Consider the following 10712-nt stretch of genomic DNA (forward strand, 5'->3'; position numbering starts at 1 on the left):
CAAGAGTGACATGTATGAAAAATAATGCATGGTGGCTTTGCCACAAATACGATGTCAACTACATGATCATGCAATGGCGATATGACAAAAGTAAAGTATGTCATGATGATGATAAACGGAACGGTGGAAAGTTGCATGGCAATATATCTCGGAATGGCTATGGAAATGCCATAATAGGTAGGTATGGTGGCTGTTTTGAGGAAGATATAAGGAGGTTTATGTGTGATAGAGCGTATCGTATCACAGGGTTTGGATGCACCGGCGAAGTTTGCACCAACTCTCAAGGTGAGAAAGGGCAATGCACGGTATCGAAGAGGCTAGCAATGGCGGAAAGGTAAAAGTGCGTATAATCCATGGACTCAACATTAGTCAAAAGAACTCATATACTTATTGCAAAAATTTAGAAGTCATCAAAAAATCAAGTACTATGCGCATGCTCCTAGGGGATAGATTGGTAGGAAAAGACCATCGCTCGTCCCCGACCGCCACTCATAAGGATGCACAAGCCAGGTACACTTCATGTTTCAAATTTTTTACACAACTTTAACCATACGTGCATGCTATGGGACTTGCTAACTTCAACACAAGCATTCTTTGAATTCATAATCACCCAACTAGCATGACCTTAATATCACTATCTCCATATCTCAAAACAATTATCAAGTATCAAATTGATCATAGCATCCAATTCACTTCCTATGATAGTTTTTATTATACCCAACTTGGATGCCTACCATTCTAGGACCAATTTTATAACCATAGCAAATACCATGTTCTTCTAAAAGACTCTCAAAAATATATAAGTGAAGCAAGAGAGACTAGCAATTTCTTCAAAATTAAGTCACCACCGTGCTCTAAAAGATATAAGTGAAGCACTAGAGCAAAAACTATCAAGCTCAAAAGGTATAAGTGAAGCACATAGAGTATTTTAGCAAATTCCAATAAAATAGGCTTCTCCCAAAAGGTGTGTATAGCAAGGATGATTGTGGTAAACTAAAAAGAAAAGACTAATATAATACACGACGCTCCAAGCAAAACACATATCATGCGGCGAATAAAAATATAGCTCCAAGTAAAGTTACCAATGAAGAAGACGAAAGAGGGGATGCGTTCCCGGGGCATCCCCAAGCTTAGGATTTTCGATATTCTTGAATATCTTGGGGTGCCTTGGGCATACCCAAGCTTAGGCTCTTGCCACTCTTTATTCCATAGTCCATAAAAGCTTTACCCAAAACTTGAAAACTTCACAACACAAAACTCAACAGGAAATCTTATAAGCTCCGTTAGTGAAAGAAAACAAAACCACCACATAAGGTACTGTAATGAACTCATTCTTTATTTATTTTGGTGTTAAACCTACTGTATTCCAACTTCTCTATGGTCTATAAACTATTTTACTAGCCATAGATGCATCAAAATAAGCAAACAACACACGAAAAACAGAATCTGTCAAAAACAGAACAGTCTGTAGCAATCTGTAAATAACTTAAACTTCTGGAACTCTAAAAATCCTACCAAAATAGTAAGTCCTGGAAAATTTGTTTATTGATTAGAATCAAAAATAATCAACGCAAAAGAACGTTTCTGTGATTTAACAAAACTAAATTCATGCGCGCAAAGTTTCTGTTTTTCAGCAGAATCAAATCAACTATCAGCATAGGTTATCTATAGGTTCTACTTGGCACAAACACTAATTAAAAGATAAAAACACATCTAAACAGAAGGTAGATCCAAGATTTATTACTAAACAGGAGCAAAAACAAAAAACATAAATAAAATTGGGTTGCCTCCCAACTAGCGCTATCGTTTAACGCCCCTAACTAGGCATAAAAGCGAAGATAGATCTAACGAGTGCCATCTTTGGCACTAAATTCATAAGTAGCCCGCATGATAGATTCATAAGGTAATTTGACTTTCTTTCTTGTAAAGTGCTCCATGCCTTTCTTTAATGGAAATTGGAATCTAATATTCCCTTCCTTCATATCAATAATCGCGCCAATCGTTCTCAGGAAAGGTCTACCAAGAATAATAGGGCAAGAAAGATTGCAATCTATATCAAGAACGATAAAATCCACGGGCACCAAATTTCTATTTGCAACAATGAGAACATCATTTATCCTTCCCATAGGCTTTTTAATGGTGGAATCCGCAAGGTGCAAATTTAAAGAGCAATCATCAAGATCATGGAAACCTAGAATATCACATAAAGTTTTCGGAATCATGGAAACACTAGCACCCAAATCACACAAAGCAAAACACTCATGATCTTTAATTCTAATCTTTATAGTATGTTCCCACTCATCATTAAGTTTTCTAGGTATAGAAACTTCCAAATTAAGTTTTCCATCATAAGATTGCATCAAGGCATCAACGATATGTTTGGTAAAAGCTTTATTTTGACTATAAGCATGAGGAGAATTAACAGCGGATTGCAACAAGGAAATACAACCTTCTAAAGAACAATTATCATAATCTAATTCCTTGAAATCCGAGATAGTGGGTTCAATGATATTTAAAGTTGTGACCTCTCCAATCCCACTTTTCCCAAATTTAGCATCAAGATCTAAAAACTCCGAATTCTTGGGACGCCTTCTAGGTAAAGCTGACTCATCATCAGTCCCATAATTATCAAGATTCATATTGCAAAACATAGATCTAATAGGATACGCATCAATAACTTTAAGATCGTCATCATTATTTTCGTGGAAACTAGAAGAACACGCCTTTACAAAGCAATCTTTCTTAGCACGCAATCTAGCGGTTCTTTCCTTGCACTCATCAATGGAAATTCTCATGGATTTGAGAGACTCATTGATATCATGCTTAGGAGAAGAAGATCTAAGTTTAAGAGAATCAACATCAAGCGAAAGTCTATCAACGTTCCTAGCCAAATCATCAACTTTGAGCAATTTTTCTTCAAGTAAAGCATTAAAATTCTTTTGAGTAATCATAAATTCTTTCACACTATTCTCAAAATCAGAGGGCATCTTATTAAAATTACCATAAGCATTATTGTTGGAATTTCCATAATTATTGGAGGAATTACTAGGGAATGGTCTAGAATTAAAGTTTCCTCTATAAGCATTGTTTCCAAAACTATTCCTTCCAACAAAATTCACATCCATAGATTCATTATTATTCTCAATCAAAGTAGACAAAGGCATACATTGGGATCAAGAGGAGTATTTTTGGTAGCAAACAACTTCATAAGTTCATCCATCTTTCCACTCAAAACATTGATTTCTTCTATAGCATGCACTTTTTTACTAGAAGATCTTTTGGTGTGCCATTGAGAATAATTAGCCACAATATTATCAAGAAGTTTTGTAGCATCTCCTAACGTGATTTCCATAAACGTGCTTCCCGCGGCCGAATCTAAGAGATTTCTAGAAGCAAAGTTCAAACCGGCATAATATTTTTGTATGATCATCAATAAATTCAAACCATGAGTAGGGCAATTGCGAAGCATCAATTCCATTCTTTCCCAAGATTGGGCAACATGCTCATGATCAACTTCTTTAAAATTCATAATATCGTTCCTAAGAGTAATAATCTTAGTAGGAGGAAAATACTTAGAGATAAAAGCATCTTTGCACTTGTTCCAAGAATCAATACTATTTTTAGGCAAATACGAAAACCAAACTTTAGCACGATCTCTAAGTGAAAACGGAAATAACTTCAATTTGACAATATTGTTATCTGTATCTTTCTTCTTTTGCATATCACACAAATCAACAAAGTTGTTTAGATGAGTAGCGACATCTTCACTACGAAGGCCGGCGAATTGATCTTTCATAACAAGATTCAGCAAAGCAGTATTGATTTCACAAGACTCAACATCATTAAGAGGAGCAATCGGAGTACTAAGGAAATCATTATTATTGGTATTCAAGAAATCACACAATTTGGTATTATCTTGCGCCATGGAAACAAGTAATCCAACACACAAGCAAACGGAAAAAGGCAAGCGAAAGAGAGAGGAGGAGATTGGGAAAGAGAGGGCGAATAAAACGGCGAGGGTGAAGTGGGGGAGAGTAAAACGAGAGGCAAATGGCAAATAATGTAAATGCGAGGGAGATGGGTACTTGGTATGTCTTCACTTGAGCGAAGACATCCCCAGCAACGGCGCCAGAAATCCTTCTTGCTACGTCTTGAGCTTGCATTGGTTTTCTTTGAAGAGGAAAGGGTGATGCAACAATAGTAGCGTAAGTATTTCCCTCGGTTTTTGAGAACCAAGGTATCAATCCAGTAGGAGGCTCCTCAAAAGTCCCACACACCTACACAAACACACAAAGAACTCACAACCAACGCGATAAAGGGGTTGTCAATCCCTTCACGACCACTTGCGAAAGTGAGATCTGATAAAGATAGTAAGATAAGATAAATATATTTTTGGTATTTTATAATATATATGCAAAAAGTAAAGATGCAAATAAAAGTAGATTGGAAGCAAATATGATAAGAGATAGACCCGGGGGCCATAGGTTTCACTAGAGGCTTCTCTCAAGATAGCATAAGTATTACGGTGGGTGAACAAATTACTGTCGAGCAATTGATATAAAAGCGAATAATTATGAGATTATCTAGGCATGATCATGTATATAGGCATCACATCCGTGACAAGTAGACCGACTCCTGCCTGCATTTACTACTATCACTCCACACATCGACCGACTCCTGCCTGCATCTAGAGTATTAGGTTCATAAGAACAGAGTAACGCATTAAGGAAGATGACATGATGTAGAGGGATAAACTCAGGCAATATGATATAAACCCCATCTTGTTATCCTCGATGGCAACAATACGATACGTGCCTTGCAACCCTTTCTGTCACTGGGTAAGGACACCGCAAGATTGAACCCAAAGCTAAGCACTTCTCCCATGGCAAGAAAGATCAATCTAGTAGGCCTAACCAAACTAATAATTCGAAGAGACTTGCAAAGATAACTCAATCATACATAATAGAATTAAGAGAAGATTCAAATATCATTCATAGATAAACTTGATCATAAACCCACAATTCATCGGATCTCGACAAACACAGCGCAAAAAGAGTTTACATCGAATAGATCTCCACAAGAGAGGGGGAGAACATTGTATTGAGATCCAAAAAGAGAGAAGAAGCCATCTAGCTAATAACTATGGACCCGAAGGTCTGTGGTAAACTACTCACAACTCATCGGAGGGGCAAGGATGTTGATTTAGAAGCCCTCCATGGTCGATTCCCCCTCCGGCAGAGTGCCGGCGAAGGCTCCAAGATGAGATCTCGCGGATACATAAGGTTATGGTGGTGGAAATTGTGTTTCGTTGGCTCCCTGGATGTTTTCGGGGTACGTAGGCTTATATAGGAGGAAGAAGTACGTCGGTGGATGCCCGAGGGGCCCACAAGACAGGGGCACACCCTATAGGGGGGGGGTGCCCCCTATCTCATGGAGGCCTCGACTGCTTCTTGAATTGCACTCCAAGTCCTCTGGATCACGTTCGTTCCAAAAATCACACTCCCGAAGGTTTCATTTCGTTTGGACTCCGTTTGATATTCCTTTTCTTCGAAATACCGAAATAGGCAAAAAAACAACAATATGGGCTGGGCCTCCGGTTAGTAGGTTAGTCCCAAAAATGATATAAATGTGTAAAATAAAGCCCATAAACATCCAAAAGGGGTAATATAATAGCATGGAACAATCAAAAATTGTAGATACATTGGAGATGTATCAATATGCGCCCCAACGAAATGATGATAGGCGTCCATATGGGAATGACCGCAGAGTTCTAGTCGACCCCATAGAGCCCGACTTCGATGCAAGGTCCGTCCTTGTGCAGGATTTGGTTGACCGAAACAGAGCATACAGAGAAGGGCTGGATCAAGACAGACCCAGTGGAGGCAGAGTCCACATTTTTGGCCCAGAGTGTTTTGGAAGAGCCATCAGAGGCACTGAGATCCCCCATAACTTCAGACTGGCGACTGGCATCAGTAATTCCACAGGAGAGTCGAAGCCCGATACTTGGCTTGAAAACTACCGAGTGGTTGTGCACATTGGGGGCGGCAGCGATGAGGTGGCCATGAAGCACCCACTGGGCCGGCTGGCGGCAACCCGGCAGAGCCGGTTGGTGAGCAGCCGGTCGTGCGACTAGTTTTTTAAAGTGACGGGTCAGGTTGATCGACCCTACAGCCTTTAACTTAGTGTTTGAAGTGCGTAGGAGCTCTGGCCCGTTTTGCTTGCCATCTCACAGGCGAAGTCGGGTCTTTGGCTTAGGGCGAGGTGGGGGGCCGTGGCGCCCTTAGTGCATCAGGAATCACCAAGGAAGGCGACGGGTGGCGATTGAGCCGGCCAGCCCCCGAGCCCCTAGGTCGAGTGAGTCGGACCGGTGGCCGGGTTCAGGAGCATAGTGATGCATAAGAGTAGGGGACACAATAACTTGTTCGGCAAAAGGCAGCCCCCGAGCATCATTCGGGGACCCCATAGTTTCATACTTTTACAAAAGGCAGCGATACATACACTCGTACGGCTAACTGTAAAACGGACGGAGGAGTTCCGCGTTCCACGGCTGGGTCATTTCTTCACCGACGATGTCTCTCTTGCGCTTGTTTGACTTGCGTGTGTCGATGAGGTAGTAGGCGTTGCGGTCGTGCAAGGCCCGGCTGACCATGAACGGGCCCTCCCATGGAGGGGACAACTTGTGCTGTCCGGCTTGCTCTTGGACGAGTCGGAGGACGAGGTCACCCTCGCGAAACGCAAGGGGCTTGATCTTCTTGCTGTGGTAGTGCCTCAGGCCTTGTTGGTAGATGGCCGAACGGCTGAGCGCCAAGAGGCGGGCTTCTTCGAGTAGGTCAACGCTATCTTCGCGGGCTTCCTTGGCTTCGGCTTCGGTGTACATCGCGACACGCGGCGAGTCAAACTCGACATCGGTCGGGATGACGGCTTCGGCTCCATAGACGAGGAAGAACGGGGTGAACCCGGTCGGCCGATTCGGCGTAGTTCAGAGACTCCAGAGGACGGCCGGCAACTCGTCGAGCCAGCTGCCAGGTGAGCGAATGAGTAGCTCGACGAGCCGCGGCTTGATGCCGGACAGGATGAGGCTGTTGGCCCGCTCGACCTACCCGTTGGACTGTGGGTGTGCAACGGAGGCCAGGTCGAGGCGGATGCCAGAGATGGAACAGTATTGCTCTAGTGCGCCCTTGGCGAAGTTGGTGTCGTTGTCCGTGATGATGCTGTTTGGCATGCCATAGCAAACCGCGATGTCTTTGATGAATCGGACGGCTGTTGGCCCGTCTAGTTTCTTGATTGGCCTGCTTCGATCCACTTGGTGAATTTGTCCACCGCCACCAACAGATGCGTCATGGCGCCTCGGGCGGTTTTGAAGGGTCCTACCATGTCGAGTCCCCAGACCACGAAGGGCGAGGCGATCGGAATGGTGCTGAGTGCTGACGCCGGCTGGTGGCTGCGCTTGCTGAAGCGCTGGCATCCCTCACACTTGAGGACGAGCGACTCAGTGTCTTGGAGGGCCGTGGGCCAGTAGAAACTGTGGCGGAAAGCCTTGGCCATCAGGGATCGTGATGCGGCGTGGTGCCTGCATTCGCCCTGGTGTATGTCGAGGAGGATGTCGATGCCCTGGTCCTGCTCGACGCAACACTGGAACACGCCGGTGGAGCTGCGCTTGACGAGCTCGTTGTTGATGATGCTGTAGGCGGACGCCTTGCGTTGCACTTGCTGGGCCTCGGTCTCATCCATGGGGAGAACCCCGCTCTCCAAGAATTCTGAGATTGGGTTCCGAGTGGGTTCCGAGTCGGCAGCCCTCGAGCCGGGTTGAGCAGCCCCCGGGTCGGGGATGGCGATGGTCGGGTCCAGGGCGATGGTGGCCGAGTCGAGCTGAGTAGCCCCCGGGCTGGGTTCAGCAGCTCCCGGGCCGGGTTCGGCAGTCCTCGGGCTGGGTTCAGCAGTCCCTGGGCTGGGTTGAGATGCGGCCGGGTCGTCTGGAACGTGGATGGACTCGGAGTCCGGCGACAGCTTGACAGACGGCTTGTGCATGTGCTCGAGGGAGACGCCGGACGGGATGGACTGCCGGGACGAGGCGATCTTGGCGAGCGTGTCGTCCGCTTCGTTCTCCGCGCGCGGAACATGGAGGAACTCGCAACCCTCAAAGGACCGGACAACTTTTGGACGAGGAAGCGGTAGCTTGCCATGTTGGAGTCACGGGCGTCCCACTCGCTGGAGCACTGTTGCACCGCCAGATCCGAGTCATCGTAGCACATGATGCGCCGGATGCCGAGTTCCTTGGCAAGCCAGAGGCCATGCACAAGGGCCTCGTACTCGGCGACATTGTTGGAGGTGGCGAAGTGGATCTGGGGTGCGTAGCAGAGTCGGTCGCCCTTTGGGGATGACAACACGATGCCGGCCCCTAGGCCGAGTCGCATTTTGGACTTGTCGAAATGCATGCGCCAGTGCATCGAGTCGGGAGGTGGCGGCAGGTACTGGGTATCGGTCCAGTCGACGAGAAAGTCGGCCAGGGCCTGAGACTTGATCGTGGTGCGGGGTTCGTAGAGGATGGTGTGGCCGGCTAGCTCGAGCGCCCACTTGGCGACCCGTCCAGAGGCGTCCCGGCACTCGATGATCTCGCCGAGAGGGGCCGTGCTGACCACGGTGATGACGTGCTCTTGGAAGTACTGCTTCAGCTTCTTGGCGGTCAAGTACACGCCGTAACACATCTTCTGGTAGTGCGGGTAGTTCTGCTTGGAGTTGGAGAGCACCTCGCTCAGGTAGTAGACCGGGCGCTGGACGGCTTGGATCTTGCCCTTCTCTGGTCGCTCGACCACCAGCACCCTGCTGACCGACCGTGAGGTAGCGGCTATATAGAGCAACAACGACTCCTTGTCGGCCAGCGCGGCCAGGACTGGTGCGGTGGAGAGCATGCGCTTGAGGTCTCGGAAGGCCTCACCCGCTTGGTCGTTCCATTCGAATGACGTCGTCTTCTTCATGAGCTGGTACAGGGGTAGCGCCCTCTCGCCCAGCCGGCTAAGAAACCGACTGACCGAGGCCAAGCAGCCGGTGAATTTCTGGACATCGCGCAGCTGAGTTAGCTTGTGCATGTGCTCGATGGCCTTGATCTTCTCCGGGTTCGCCTCAATGCCCCATTCCGAGACGAGGAAGACAAGTAGCTTTCCGTCCGAGATGCAGAAAATGCATTTTTCTGAGTTGAGCTTGACCTTGTATTCATGGAGGTTGGCGAATGTTTCCTTCAAATCGTCGAGGAGCGTGAGGTGCTGCTTGGTCTTCACCACAATGTCGTCCACGTAAACGTGGATGTTGCAGCCGAGTTGCGGCAACAGGCATTTCTGCATGCAGCGCTGGAAGGTGGCGCTGGTGTTCTTCAAGCCGAATGACATGGTGATGTAGCAATACACCCCGAAGGGCGTGATGAAGGACGTCTTCAGGGCATCGGCCAGGTCCAGCTTGATCTGGTGGTAGCCGAAGTAAGCGTCCAGAAAGGACAGGAGCTCGCACCCGGCGGTCGAGTCGATGACTTGGTCAATCCGCGGGAGGGCAAACGTATCCTTCGGACAGGCCTTGTTAAGGCTGGTGTAGTCGATACACATGCGCCAAGTCGTGTTCTTCAGGATGAGGACTGGGTTGGCTAGCCACTCGGGGTGATACACTTCCATGATCAAGCCGGCCGCCAAAAGCTTGGCGACCTCTTCACCGATGGTTCTTCTCTTCTCTTCGGAGAAATGTCGGAGGGGTTGACGGACAGGCTTGGCGTCCTTGCGGACATGGAGTTTGTGCTCGGTGTACTTCCTCAGGATACCCGACATGTCCTTGGGGGTCCATGCAAAGATATCCCGATTCTCACGGAGGAAGTCGACGAGCTCGCCTTCCTATTTGCTGTCGAGGCGGGCGCCTACGACAACGTACTTGCTGCAGCTGGGATCTTCCGGGTTCAACTTCACTTTCTTGATCTCCTTGGAGGGCTCGAAGGCGGCTTTGTCGGCCGGATCCTCAGCCGGGATCGACGCGGCCGAGGCCTCGCCCACCAAGGCGACGATTCTGTCGAGCTGGCGCCGCTCCTCGGCAATGACCAGCGACTCGGCCAGCTTGGCACCGTCTCGGGCGCACTCCAGGGACTTGCGGTAATCACCGGTGACGGTGATGAGGCCCTTCGGACCCGACATCTTCATCTTTAGATACGCGTAGTGGGGGACCGCCATTAATTTGGCAAGCGTGGGTCGGCCCAGCAACGCGTGGTACGCGCTGGATAGGTCCACCACCTCAAACCATATCGGCTCACGCCGGAAATGGTTGCTGTCGCCGAACAGGACGTCGAGCCGGACCCGGCCGATGGGAGAGCAGGAGAGGCCGGGAACGATGCCGTGGAAGATTGTCCGGGTCGGCTCTAGGTCCTTGGCCTCGAGGCCGAGCTTGGTCATCGTGTCGCGGTAGAGGATGTTGATGCTGCTGCCGCCGTCGTTAAGGACTCGGGAAAACTTGCATGTGCACCGTGCAACAATGGTGGGGTTGAGGACGAGGGCATAGCCACCCGGATTCGGCATGATAGCCGGGTGGTCTTCTAGGGTCCAGGTGAACGGGCGGTCTGACCAGTGCATGAACTCTGGTTTGGCCGGGACGACGGTGTTCACCTCCTGCCGAAGGAGGCGCTCGCTGCGCTTGTTGTCGTTGAGGCTGGTGAAGATGATGTAGGCCACCTTTTGGTCTGGGTA

Source organism: Triticum dicoccoides, chromosome 4B (genome assembly GCF_002162155.2).
Source record: "Triticum dicoccoides isolate Atlit2015 ecotype Zavitan chromosome 4B, WEW_v2.0, whole genome shotgun sequence".
NCBI lineage: Eukaryota > Viridiplantae > Streptophyta > Magnoliopsida > Poales > Poaceae > Triticum > Triticum dicoccoides.